This window comes from Apteryx rowi, unplaced genomic scaffold, assembly GCF_003343035.1.
Source record: "Apteryx rowi isolate R43461 unplaced genomic scaffold, aptRow1 scaffold_283, whole genome shotgun sequence".
Lineage (NCBI taxonomy): Eukaryota > Metazoa > Chordata > Aves > Apterygiformes > Apterygidae > Apteryx > Apteryx rowi.
Window position 1 is genome coordinate 1,096,755 of NW_020449230.1, and position 12,796 is coordinate 1,109,550.

Genomic DNA, 12,796 nt, shown 5'->3' on the forward strand with positions numbered 1-12,796 from the left:
GCGGCCTCGGGCAGCGCTGGCAAGTGCCTCCCCGCCGGGCGGCGGTGCTGGGGCGGCCCCGGGGGCGGCGGGTCCCCGCTGCCGCGCTCCCTGCGCGCAGAAAACGTGCCCCGCTGCCCCCGCAGCGCTCGCCCGCCCTCCGGGGGAGGGTCGAGTCTCCGCGCGAAGGAGCGACCGCCGGTGCCCGAGCGTGGCGGTGAGCGCTGGTGCTCGCCTTGCCCGGCGGAGTCGGCGGCCTCTTCGTGTCTTTCCTTTTCTAGTTGCTCCTCGGGGTCATCGTCCGTAACTTTTGGACTGTTGTAAATCTTTCCTTAACTCCCACTCGTGTTAATTCTGCCTCTAGCAAAGGGAAACTGTTACGGAAAACTAGGTTAAGTCTAATTTTTTTTTTGTATAGTTTAAAACCTCTCTATGTAAAGAAATAGGGCTTTTATTTTTCTCTGAAAGGTGTTAGGGAAATATGGGCTGTATCAGTGTAGGGTTTGGCTATGCTGCTCCAAGGTAGATGGTGTGTAGAATGCTGTTTAACTGATGCGGCATGTCAACAGATTGCCTTTGAGAATGAGTAACTTCCCTGGAAATCTCAGTAAGCACAAGTTCACCCCCAGTGATCTATGTTGTTCTTCATCATCCTTCTCAGGCTAATGAAGGAGGGAAAATACATTCAAGGAGGAGAATGAAAATGTGAATGATGAGCCCCTTCTTTTGAGAGCATTTCTGACACCTGAACAGTGACTCTGATGTTAACATGAAACAATAGAATGTAAACATCTATTGTAGGTATAAATTTTGAAGATGAATCCTTCAAACAGCTAACTACACAATTGCATTTAGATTATTTGACAAATCCTGGGATAAAATATGTCTTTGACTGTTGGTTCCCAAACTGAAGTTGAGCCATCAGTGCTCAGACAGTCATGGTAATTGGTTTCAAGAACAGTAGTAAACAGTCAAATTGGTAGTGATTCTTGGTGAGAAACTTGATGGCAGTATATCAGACCTTTGATAATAAGCTTTGATGGCCTGTTGGGTTCTTTTAGCACCAGAACTTTGCAAATGACTATCTGAAGTCATGCAAGCTCTTCACTTTAACTCCCAAGTCTAATTCTAAAGATAAACATTAAGCTCAAAGGTGAATTCCAAATTACCAATGTTTATTATGTATTTTCATGCAGACTTGCCATGGTTTCTATTCTTACCTCTCTATCTTTCTGCAGAAAAAAAGTTGTACACTTTCTCTGGAGGAAAAAAAAGTGTGATCCTTTTTTGGACTTCCTTTTTCTCTTTGGACCCTTCCTTGACTCCGGTGACTTCACTCACCTGCTAATCTCTTTAGTTTGTGCATGCATCTCCTGCAGTTGTCATCTTCATTCCCCACTGTTCTGTTTCTTCTTGCCATGAGAAAGTGAGAAAGTTCCTTAAGATTAAGCAAGATCAGTTTGCTTCTGAACTGTTGTCTTTTCTGCTCTTTCTGGCATCACTGAGTTCACTGCCTGGTTGGTGTTAGTTTTCTTTCCTCCAAATCCATTTTGGATTTATCTGTTCTTTGTATACCACTGCAAGTATATGTACTTTATGGAATTGGCATCCTTCTGCTGAAAAGTCATTGGCTTCCATAATCTTCCTACTTTTCCCATTTGCAGTCTCTGACATTGCAATGATGTTTTCAGGTGACTTTGATTGTTCTCTCCTTGTTCTTAAACATATTTGTCTGTCAACTTTAGATAGTCCCAGTATTGTAGGTGAAATATTCATTTCCTGTGCCTGGGTATTTTCATTTGAAAACATGAAATGACTGTTTCTGTACAGATAATTCTTTGATCTTCTACTCTGTATTGGTCTTTTCCTGTTTAAAGTATTTGACAGCTAAATGTTCATAGGAGACGAATGAAGCAAGGTTAAAACAGAGCTCTTAATCTCCCTCAATCTTGATCAGTCCATATAACAGCACTGTCTTGATCATGCTTCGTTATGAGGTACGAAGCTAATTATTCTTTGAAACCTCTTTCTAGGTACTTTTATCTATAGCGTGTCATTCTTGCAGATTGTTTTTGCTTAGCGTGTTTAAACAATAGCTTTCCTTGTCTGTTCATGCAAGTGAAACTCTCTTTGGTTCCTATTGCCTTGATTGCTGCAACAAATCTTTTGGCCTTGAAAAGTGCTGTTTGTTCTGCTTGCGTCCTTTCAGCTTACTAATAAAAAACTCATTTTAACCCATCACTTGTACTGTGGCACCTCTTTGTTTCAATTCATTCATTAGTTTCTCCTTTTTAAACAATATATCAGTTATCTTTACTTTCTAGGTTCTAATGTCTCTTAGTCTATTGTCTTAACCACCACTGAGGTGTGAATATTATCTCCAAATAACAATTCTACCGATGTCTTTTAAGCCTTCAAAAATGAACAGTCTTTCTGTGGTGCATTTCTTCACAACTACAAGCATGCCCGTTAATATTCTCATAAATACTTTGTTTTCCTTTTTCTTATCCTTCCTTAAAATGTTCTTTTCACTTGTCTTTCCTCTCTTTCTCTAGTGAATTGGTGAAACTGCAAAACTCTATGTTGTGTTTTGATGGCAAGCTTTATCTTGGTGGAAGGTTGCTGGATTAAGGTGTGTCCTCTACTACAGAGAGGGAGGTGAAAAATGAGGTGGTTCAAATGCCACCTCGCAAGGAAGCTTGTACTGTGCAGTTTTGTAGAAGCAGGTCCTGATCTTGGCCTTTCCCCTTTATTGCTGAGAGCAGATGAGCTGGTGAGTGTAGAGCTAATGAAGAAGGGGGAGGCTGGCTTCTCGCCAGCTGTCTGAAGTTTCACTGACTTTGTCACAAAGATTTAATGATGTTGTGATAACGGTTTTTGGAATTGATGTTATGAGAAGTTTGATTCTGTGATTTGATTTTGTGCAATCCTTGGAGACAAGGATTGGGAATGGTAGGCACAACAGTTATTGCTACTATTGTATAACAATAGTTATTGAATAGTATTAGAAACATTCTGTTAAGTCTGCTGTATGGTGTTCTTTGTAGGTATTTTAGCTGGATCCTGACTTAAAAATTGACTTTAAAAAAAGCCACAAATTAGGCAGCAAAGTATCATGGAGATCTAGAGGACTTCCTGTCAGTCATAAATTCGCATAAGCCTGAAGGCTTTTCTCATTAACTTGCTGTTAACATACAACTAGCGGTTTGTTTGTGTATAACTTACTCCTGAAAATGCTCCAAGTGCTCACTAGGTGATAGGATCTCTTCATGTTGAGCATGAATTATTTTATCACCTTTCAGGTCAATTGAAAGACTTCATGTTTTTCTCATGTGAAGAAAACCACCAGGTTTTACACTTTTCTCTTTCAGTACTGGATGCCTGCACTACTCTCTGCTGGCATACTCTCTTTTTAGGCACTTCATTAGGAACTAAACACACTTTACTTTGCTTTATGAAATTGCTGAGTCTAGAGGTCAAGATCATAACAAGTTCACTATATCTAACTACCTTAAACTTGCACAAGGCCAGGAAAATGAAGTAGTTCCTTTCAGAGCTAAAGATATGAATCCTTTGCCAAACTTATATGATACTGAAATGCCTTCTGTGCTTCCCACCCCTCCCCTGACTTTACAATTCAATTTACCTTTATGTAGTTTTGGAGGAAAGGAAGGTCTGTTATGATTTTGAGGGGAAAACTTGGCACTCTGACCTTTCATCTTTTTAAATATTCAAGATTCTGTTATTGGAATGCTAGGAGATCACAAACACTTGTAGAGCTCTGTACAATATCATCTTTACATGCTGATTTTCTTCAGGTAAACTAATGGACACAAAGACTGATTTTTTTGTTTGTTTTTTTTTTTGTGAAGTGCTAATAATTCACACCCAAATGCCATAAACTACTGTTTACAGGATTAAACTGTCTAAATACTTTAATATAATCTGCTGTTAACACTTTTTGGAATTCTTTGTAAATGTTTTATCTGCACTGCAAAGTCGCTGGATGCCTCATGGTTTTCTTCTTCCTATCAGATGAAAATAAGCTGCTACTTTCTCTTTTTGAATTTTAACACTTGCTTCATATGAAGTACCTGAACTGAAACAGTAAAATTTCTTAATGCAGAGGGTAACATTTCATTTCCCAACTCCTTGTAGCATTAATAGAAATAACATGTTCCACAAACACAGAAGGTTTGAGCTTTAAATATGGTGTGTGGAATTTTATTTCATTTTGAAAAAAAGTAAGAGGTATTCTGTATTCCCATGCTATCTGTGGAATTGCTGTGTAGAAGTAGCCTGCTTACATATATTATAGGAGACAAAATATAAAATGGTTTGAAGATGAAACAGAGCATCAGATTTTTTATTTTGTAAAATGCACCTTATCAGAGTTTTGAAAATACAGCAGGAATATATGTATATTTTTCTGATGTCAGTTATATTCACTATCACATCATTTGTGAAGTCTGGATATAAGTGACCTGGTGACAGTCTCTCTACTTTCTGCCATTAAGTAGGACTGGATATCAGCCATTGGCTTGGTATCTTGTTCTTCAAGTCTGTTGATAGCTGTTGGAAGGGAAGAGTCTTATTTTGTCATTATCCAATTTAGAATCTTACAGTGTTGCAAATGTCTGCTTTTTTTTAACTTATCTCTCAGCTCTTGTCTTTTCTATCATGGTTATTCCAGTCTTTATAACTTAAATAGTATCAAGGTGAAAGAGAACATTTGCTGCCTAAGCTGTTCAAATAAACATAATTAAATTTAACTATAAACTTTTTGTTGTTGTTGTTTATTTTTGCTCAAACTGTAGTCAGAGGTACTTTTCTTCCTGCCCTGGGTTGGTACCCATCATAAACAGAAAGTTGCTCCTGATTTTGCAGGGGTTGGAAAGTCCTGGGTAGAATCTCTGTAAGCACRTATGGAAAAGCGTGGTTTTCTTCTACTGGCATGCAATTTTTTTCCCTTAAGTCAGAGTCCCTAAACTTGAAACAAATTTAATAGACTCAATGATACTACATCTGGTTCCATGAAGGCATTTTTTTTTTTAAGAAGAGAAAAGAACAAATTATTTTAGTGGCTAGTTACTTTTTAATACGTGTTTATTTTGCCAAACTATTTTCTATCAGGGAATGTTGCAAAGACATTTGTCTTTGTAACATTGTTGGCTATATTGTAACTGATCCTGCGCATATTCTCTAAAGGAATTGGGACAACTTATTTTTGAGTGTGCAGTTATGTTCTCAGTTGAATGTTTTCTGGTTAGCTGAATGCTTTTTACAGTTTGTTTTTTGTTTTGTTTTTTTTCTCAATAAGCTAGTGCCATGCAGTGTTCTTGGGCTGGTACAGATTTTACTTGTGCTCATCTCTCTTCTTTTTTTTTCTTTTTTTCTTCCAGAGTGCAGTATAAAGAAAACACATGCAGTTCCATTTAAGTATTGATACCAAGTAGTCTTGAATGCATGTAGAATTCATGAGCTATTCTACAGTTGTGTTTTGAGTGGTACCAAAACAAACAGGAAGAACAGCTTGTGCTGTAAGCAAACTATATGTACTGAGAACTTATAGTTCATGCAATCAGTGCTTAATGGTTGTAACTAATAGGCTGTTTTTGTATCACCTAATCTTTTTATTTTTCAAATATTTTTATCAATACTAGTTTTTGCCAATATATTATTCAAGGGTAAAGAAAAAGTTCCATAACATCTAAATAGATACCTTATTTTCCTTCTGACCTTAGCAAAATTGTTACCTTTCAACCTTTCCATTAGTATAAGGGAACAAGCTGATTTTTTTTTTCCTTTGATTCCTATTAGGTATCATAATGTTGGTGCACCTTGACACTTTCTGGATATTTCTTTTTCTTCCTATGTCTCCATCCTGTCCCTTCTCCAGTCCTTAGTGTGAGTTGGTTTGGGGGTTCCCCCCCCCCCCAGCCCTTTCCTTTTCCGTCCTTCACCTGTATCTTTTTTGATGAATTTTTGTCATCTGGTTTCAGTGTTCATTTGTATATTGGTTTTATCGCATCTTGGTTTGTATTCTGCTCCTACTGATTGACCAGAAAGGATACATTTTTCTTAAGAGATGAGGACATATGAATTGACTCTATATACTAGTAGTGTTCTTGGTGTTACTCATCAGTAGTTAATATATTTTGTGATGATGTAAGGATGCAAGTGAGGCATGGTTTGTGGAGAAAAAAGATAGACCAGTTGATCTAGCTTGGAAAAAAAACAGACCAGCTTTGGGGTGTACAGGTTCATCTTCCAACCGGAAATAAAATAAGTTATCTATAAAGCTAAATATTCTGAGAACTAAACAGGTCTGAGTTTAACTGGGTTGTGTTAATCAGTTAAACCATCTGAGAGAAAAGATAGTAGGTAACTCTGAGTTTGAGATGAAAATATAAATAAAGGGAGGAATTGATAAGGCTATCAACTGCTGCTAAAAAGAGTTAGCTTAGTTCTAAAGAATTTGGAGTGCTTTGAGGGGGGGGAAATGGAAGTAAATTATAACATGCCCCTGACAACCAGTGTTTTCAGAACCAGAAAACTTGTGTTTCCCTGACTTTTGGAAAGTTAGTGTTGGCCTTCTTAAACAAATATCTTGTTGATCTCCCCTAAAGAACAGCATATGAGAGATCGGAGATGGAGTGGATGTTTCCTGAAGAGTGTTCTTTCACTACTGTTTTTCTTCTTAGAAGACTAAGAAAAGCAAAGGTGCCATTAGATCACACTTTCAAATGAACTTACTTCATCCTTTCTTTCCTCCAGTTGATTGTTTGTCTCTGTAGTCCCATGTACTCTGTAGTCATGTAGTCCCATGGTCTGCAACTAGTGTGGCAAAGTATTAAGCAACTAGAATGTATGCAGAAAGAAGATTATTTAGAAAAAGCTTTTCCCAGGAATCCTTTCCCTTCATACTGTCTTCAATCTCAGTAACTTGAGAAGAAAACGTACCAGTGCACTGAGTGGAAGCAGGCTGTATGTTTGGAACAGACAACAATCTTAAACACTACAGTAAATCCTCACTTGAACAGAATTCTCAAACTCCTGGATTTTTACAGGTGCGCACCCCAGACTATAGAGTTCTTCCAGTGCACCAAGCGACTCTTGAGAGCTGAGGGTGAATGTAAGCAATTGTTGTGCATCAGATTGAACTCTTACTGGACAATCGGTGAAGGACCGAAACCTAGTTAACAGTGAGAAAATCTCAAAAACATCTGCTCTGGCTCTATCCTCTCCTATTTTCTTCCTCAACGTTGCCCCCCAGAAAGTATCCTCTGAAGTATGTTTGGGAGTTAAAATTCAGAAAGTCTATTAGATGTTAAGAATCACAGATGTAACAGTTTTTGTGGTGCATTACAGTTCATATTTTGATCCCCAGTTCAGCCTCTCACAGGCAATAAATTACTACTCGGTCCTTTTCATGAGTTAACAACCTAATTGCCATTCTCCTTTTCAACATTTCTCCTTTGTTCACAGGTATCATCCAGGTTTTTGTGTATATATACAGTCAGGTCTGTTGGGTTTTTCAGTAATGGGCCATTTCGTGCTTCAGTAAATATCTAAAATTTCGTATTACAAAAGTATTGTGGCTGCTAGAGATACCACCAGCTGCTATGGTTGCATTAGTTTGAACTGTTGAATAGGTAGGACAAAGCCATGTTTTGTCTAGTTGCTGGAAACATTTATCTCTTAGTTTGGTACAGCTACATATAATCATGTACCTGAGTTAAACCTAGTATTAAACAGTATGTATACCTTGAAGATGCTGTAGCTCTGCTGGAACAGTTGAGACACTAGCTTCTGTTTTGTGTTTTGGTTTCTAAGGCTTGTGAAGCAAGCTGAGTGGGTACGACAGCATATATATTGATAATGTCTCAGCTATGAAATGTCTCAAGGGAATTTAGTCTGTGAAAACCAGCACTTGAGGCTTTTGTAATTATCCATGTAGTTTGAAGTCGTTGAAGCTTATGAATAAACTGCAGGAAGGAGTTATGGGGATTCAGCCATTCTTCAGACTAGTTTGGTAGTGTCTTCTGAACAGTGGCAGACTAAGTGGTGTGTGCATGATCCTGATCTTCAGTTTGGGGAGTTACTGTCTCTGTTATAATAACTATTGAGGATCTGCTTTGCTTATTCCATGCTTAGGCTTTCAGATCTTGGAACACCTTTAATGAGACTGAAAATTGACATTGTTTCTGCATCTTCACCTTCTTGTGTTGCCTTGTTTCTGTCTGCCTGTCTGAAGAAGAAACAAGCCTGTTGCATGATTTTTAGGAACTGATATTCTGTATGCCTTATCTTAGGTGAAGGASAAGATCTCATGTTCTCTTACTGTGTGTTGTAGCTTAATTTTGGAAGCCTTTTTTTGTCTTCTTTTTCTCCCTTATTGTTTTTTCCCTTTAACTTGATGACAGTTCTCTGGAGCTGATAGATCCGTTTTAATTTCAGACACCTTGGTGGAATGGATGCTTGCTTGCTAAATGAGAACTTGACCATCATGATGTCTGTTAGTACAAAGGACGGTGTAATTCTCATTTTGGAGCAGCACTTAATAAGCTGCCACAGTCACCATGTGAAAAGTTATGACCTAGCATGTACATTTCTGTTCTGCAAAAATAAAATCTCTTATCTCTGGTCGGGGTTCTTCAGTTGATTTGAAAAATTGACTGAAAAATATTTTGGATACTGACAAACTAAGGAATGTGATCTTGGGGAGGGAGGAGGAGGAATAACATGATTCTTGGATCTAGTATGTCAGTATCGGAGGATTCTTGCTGCATACTTTTGTGAGATTGATAGTGAAATGCTGGATGAAGTTTGGTATCCATTATTTATGTTGAAGAATCAGCAGATTGGACGGATTGAGGACAGAACCTCCTCCTGAGAGTTGGTTTTCTTTGCCCTGTTTATTGAAAAGAAGTATGGATGGTGATGGGTAGAATGTACAAGTTCCTTCACAGGAAAAAACATTAAGTACTAGAGAACTCATTAATCTAGTAGATAAATGCATTCAAAAACATGCTTGGGAACGGGAATCTGAAAGTTGAAGCCAGACATTTGAATGGAAAATTGGGTATTGTGAGTTTTTATCAAGTGAGGTGATAGAAGATTAGGGGAAATAATGAGGGCTTTTCTTTTAATGTCTTTAAGAACTAATGCATTTGCTGAAAATGCCTCCCAAAAGTAATTAGGCTCAAAAATATGTAATGGTTTGTGAAATAATAGGAGGTCAGATTAGATGACGTAGTGATCCTTTCTTGCCTTAAGTTAGAATGAGGCAAATGTTTCTCTTTTGGCGTTGTGGCCTTCTTACAAGACTTCAGAAGGCACGTGATGAACAAGTGGAAGAACATCCTTTGTAGAACTCACAAAGCTGCTTAGTTTTTCCGTATAGAGATCAAATCCCTCCTGTGCTTCTGAAGGAAGTAAGGCTCTGTGAGAGAAATGTAATCATATACTTAAAGGCTTTATGTACCAGAAACCAAATTAAAGTTGTGTAGACAGCATTGTGCAACGTCTTGCTAAGCGTGCAAAGTCAACTTCTGAAAAATTAATGTTTCATTAGTGGCAGTAATTTTCTGAAAGTATCTTTCTTAGACAAAATATCCATTGTGTAATGGTATAGTAGTATGCGCACACATCCTCAGCAGTACTGTAAGTCTTCAGTCCAGAACGTGCCTTATTAAGCAAAGGGGTAGTTGGTAGCAGTGATCGATTGCCGTCTCCTTGTTGTTACTGCTGGATGCTATCTTGTCAATTGGTTTCACAGGCAGCAAGAGGAATAATGAGATTCCTACATCTTGAGTGCTGGAGCTTGGGGGAGGGTGTTCTCTCGGTGGATGGAAACTCTCCTATCCTGCATGAATCTTTCTTCCACCTCCTCTAATGTGTCTCGTCACAGTTTGTTTTGGCTTCTTTTCCCAGTCTCGTTTCTCTGAGCTGGCCATAATCTCCAATACCTGAGACTTTCATTCCAGGTTCTTTTCTGGTTCCTCCTCTCCTCAAACTTTTCCTTCCATGAGCTTTCTGCTGTTCCTGGCATCTATGTTCTCTCTCATCCCCATACCCCTGCCTCGAGTACTTGGTTTTCCATCGCCAGACTCTTTCTCATTTTGTCTGGTTCCTTGGCATCAGCTCCTTTGGCTCCCTGTTCTAGTTCTTTGCCAGCCAGGCCATGTCCATCCCCTCCTTGCATTGCTGTTGGATCTGTTTGCTTTTTTTTTCTTCTCCCTTACGGCTTTGATTCTGTATTAAATACTAAGTAGACAAGTAGGTCTTCTCTATTAGATCTCTCTGGTATCTTTGGAACTTGTTACAGGAATCTCTTGTATGTTGTGCATTACAAGATCAAGTCCTAATTTCTGGCTACTCTCCAAAAGGGAAGTACAATAATACAGTGTTTTATTGACTGGATTGACAGTCTTAGTTAAAAATAGTTTGATAGAAGCTTACTAGTTGTTACTATAATTATAGCCCTAACGACTATTCAACTATACCAAGCATGGTAAAAAGAAAGGAAAATCTCTTTGAAGAAAAGGGTTTAAAAGCTTAAATCTTAAACCTGAGTAGAGTCTCCCACAAGCAGGTTATACCGAAGCCAAGGGAATCGAGAGGGATCCATGGCCTGTAGTGATTTAAATGGTGGAGTGCTGGGCCTTTGGACTATCTTTCAAAGTAACCTGAAGATCTTGTTACATTTCAACAAACTTTGTGAAAAGTGTAACAGGTATTCTTTGATATTGACCATACATGTATTTCTTTTGTTTTGAAATAGATTGCATAGCCCTCAATTTTTCAAATAAACATCACTTTTGAGCTTCAGTGGTGTTTGATGCATAGCACTGTCGGAGAATAATTTGGAAAATAAAGGAAAAAAGAGCAGGACAGATTGTGTAATAAGGATCTGTATTTCAAGTTTATTTTTAACTTCTGTTGAACAAGTTATGCCAGTCGTGCAGTGTTTTTGCTGGGTTATCTCTCTGGGTGAGACCTGCAGAAGAGCGAGAAAAGGCTTTTGCACCCTCGCGAACGCACATGGTTCTTGGGATGTTTCTTTTGTTGTCGGGTACAGCTGTGTGTCCCCYGCTCAAGCTAGAGCCATCTAGTAGCTAGCAGCTAGCTATTAGTCAGCTGTGCTGACCCATGTGCTTTAGCGACCTCACAGTCTGCYGCTTCAGAGAGCTGAAATGATTTAACTCTCACAAACGTGTGTGTGTGGGGGGGGGGGGTTTGCTAGCTCCCTTTGGGTACTAGCCCTTGTGTAAAGGGAAAGAGGTGGGAGTGCGTCGGACAGCCGGGAGCGGAGCTGCCGCCTTTGATGGCAGCTAGTCATTAGATTGTTTTAGCAGTACCACGAAGCAGCACACTTGGTTTAACATGCATTTCAAATGCTATAATGGAATTTTTCTTTGTTTCCACTTACCTTTTCTTGTTGTTGTTTCATGACACTGATTCCACTGGCTGATCAGGGTAAGGTGTTCAGGGCAGAGCCTTTTGTTTGTGAAGTCATCCTGTAAAAACAGACGGTACAGTTTGATATTTATAGCTGTTTTTCCTGCCAAGAGTAAACTTTTAATTAAATATTGAAGCAATTTGGTGTTAGAAAAGTGCCTGTATCATACAGTTAGGACATCATGTTTTCTTTGGCAAGATCACACTGCAACTGATTTAAGGAGGATTTTGTGATCCTGTCCTTTTTTACAAGCAAGGTAGTTCTTCCTAGTTGGCTTTAAATTAATCTTTTATAGTAGCCTTTCAAGTTCTAAAAGTTCTTAATTTTAATTCTTAAATATCTAGTTTTGTTCTTATGATTGAATAATTGCAACAGTGGAACTTTTGCAAGGACAACAGCCAAAAAACACCCCCAGCTCTCACTGAGTTTCCTTGTTTCACAAGTCTCACTCTGAAAACAGGCTTAAATGTTGAACTTATCCTTTGCCCTACAAGCATTTAGGAAGGCTGCTGACAACATAGTGTACATGCAGTTTTTCTTCAAATATAGCTCATGCACAAGGCCTCAGTTTGTTAAACTCTCAAGAAAGCTCACTTCTGCTTTATTTCCTCTTTTTGAGGTCAGTAAGGGCAGTGGAAAAGATGTATTCATTGCAGAAATTCATTCTGTACATGAAGACTAAGTGTTGGTGTGCTTATTTAGAAAAGTGTCTTTCCTAGTAACATTTGAATCTGAGCTTCGAGCAGAAAGTAGACTTGCTCTTCAGTTACACGGAGAAGACTGCTGCCTCTGTAATAGTATACATGGGATATTTGATTTAAATCAAAGACCTGGGAATGTGTGGAAGATTGAAACCTTTAAAAAGCTCCTAAATTATCTGAAATACAGGTATCATTGACACWAGTCTTAATGACTTCCAAACTTAGGTATCCTTTAAGAAGGGAGTGTTTGGGCAAAAAATCTTTGATAMATCACTGTAGGAAAAGGAAAAGCTTTTGTCAGCACAGCTTGTTCAAAAAATAAAGTATCCCGGCAAAGGGCCTTTTCCTGCTGATGTGTCAAGGTTGATTGGAAAGCTTCTAGTATGATGAAAGTACTGGTTTAAAATAGTTAAGTCTGTAGGTAAAGAGTATGATACAGTTTTCCGATATTAGTTGTATTGCTTTTCTTAAAACTTTCTTTTTGAAAATCAAGTCCTCAATAATTATTATAGGTTACCAGGAACTGGTGGAAACAACTTCTTGTAACTAAGACTTAACTGGTTTTGAGATTCACTGTTTGTAAAAGCATCATAGAACATAGGATTTTAATATTAATTAATAATTAATGCATTTGGAAAAAACAACGATTTCT

General features: G+C 38.4%; 1 protein-coding gene across 5 annotated transcripts in view; it reads left to right on the plus strand.

Annotated features, from left to right (window-relative positions):
- The window catches only part of RANBP3 (RAN binding protein 3), a 46,615-nt gene that overhangs the window by 440 nt on the left and 33,379 nt on the right, over positions 1-12,796 (plus strand). The gene's annotated exons all lie outside the window — the stretch shown is intronic.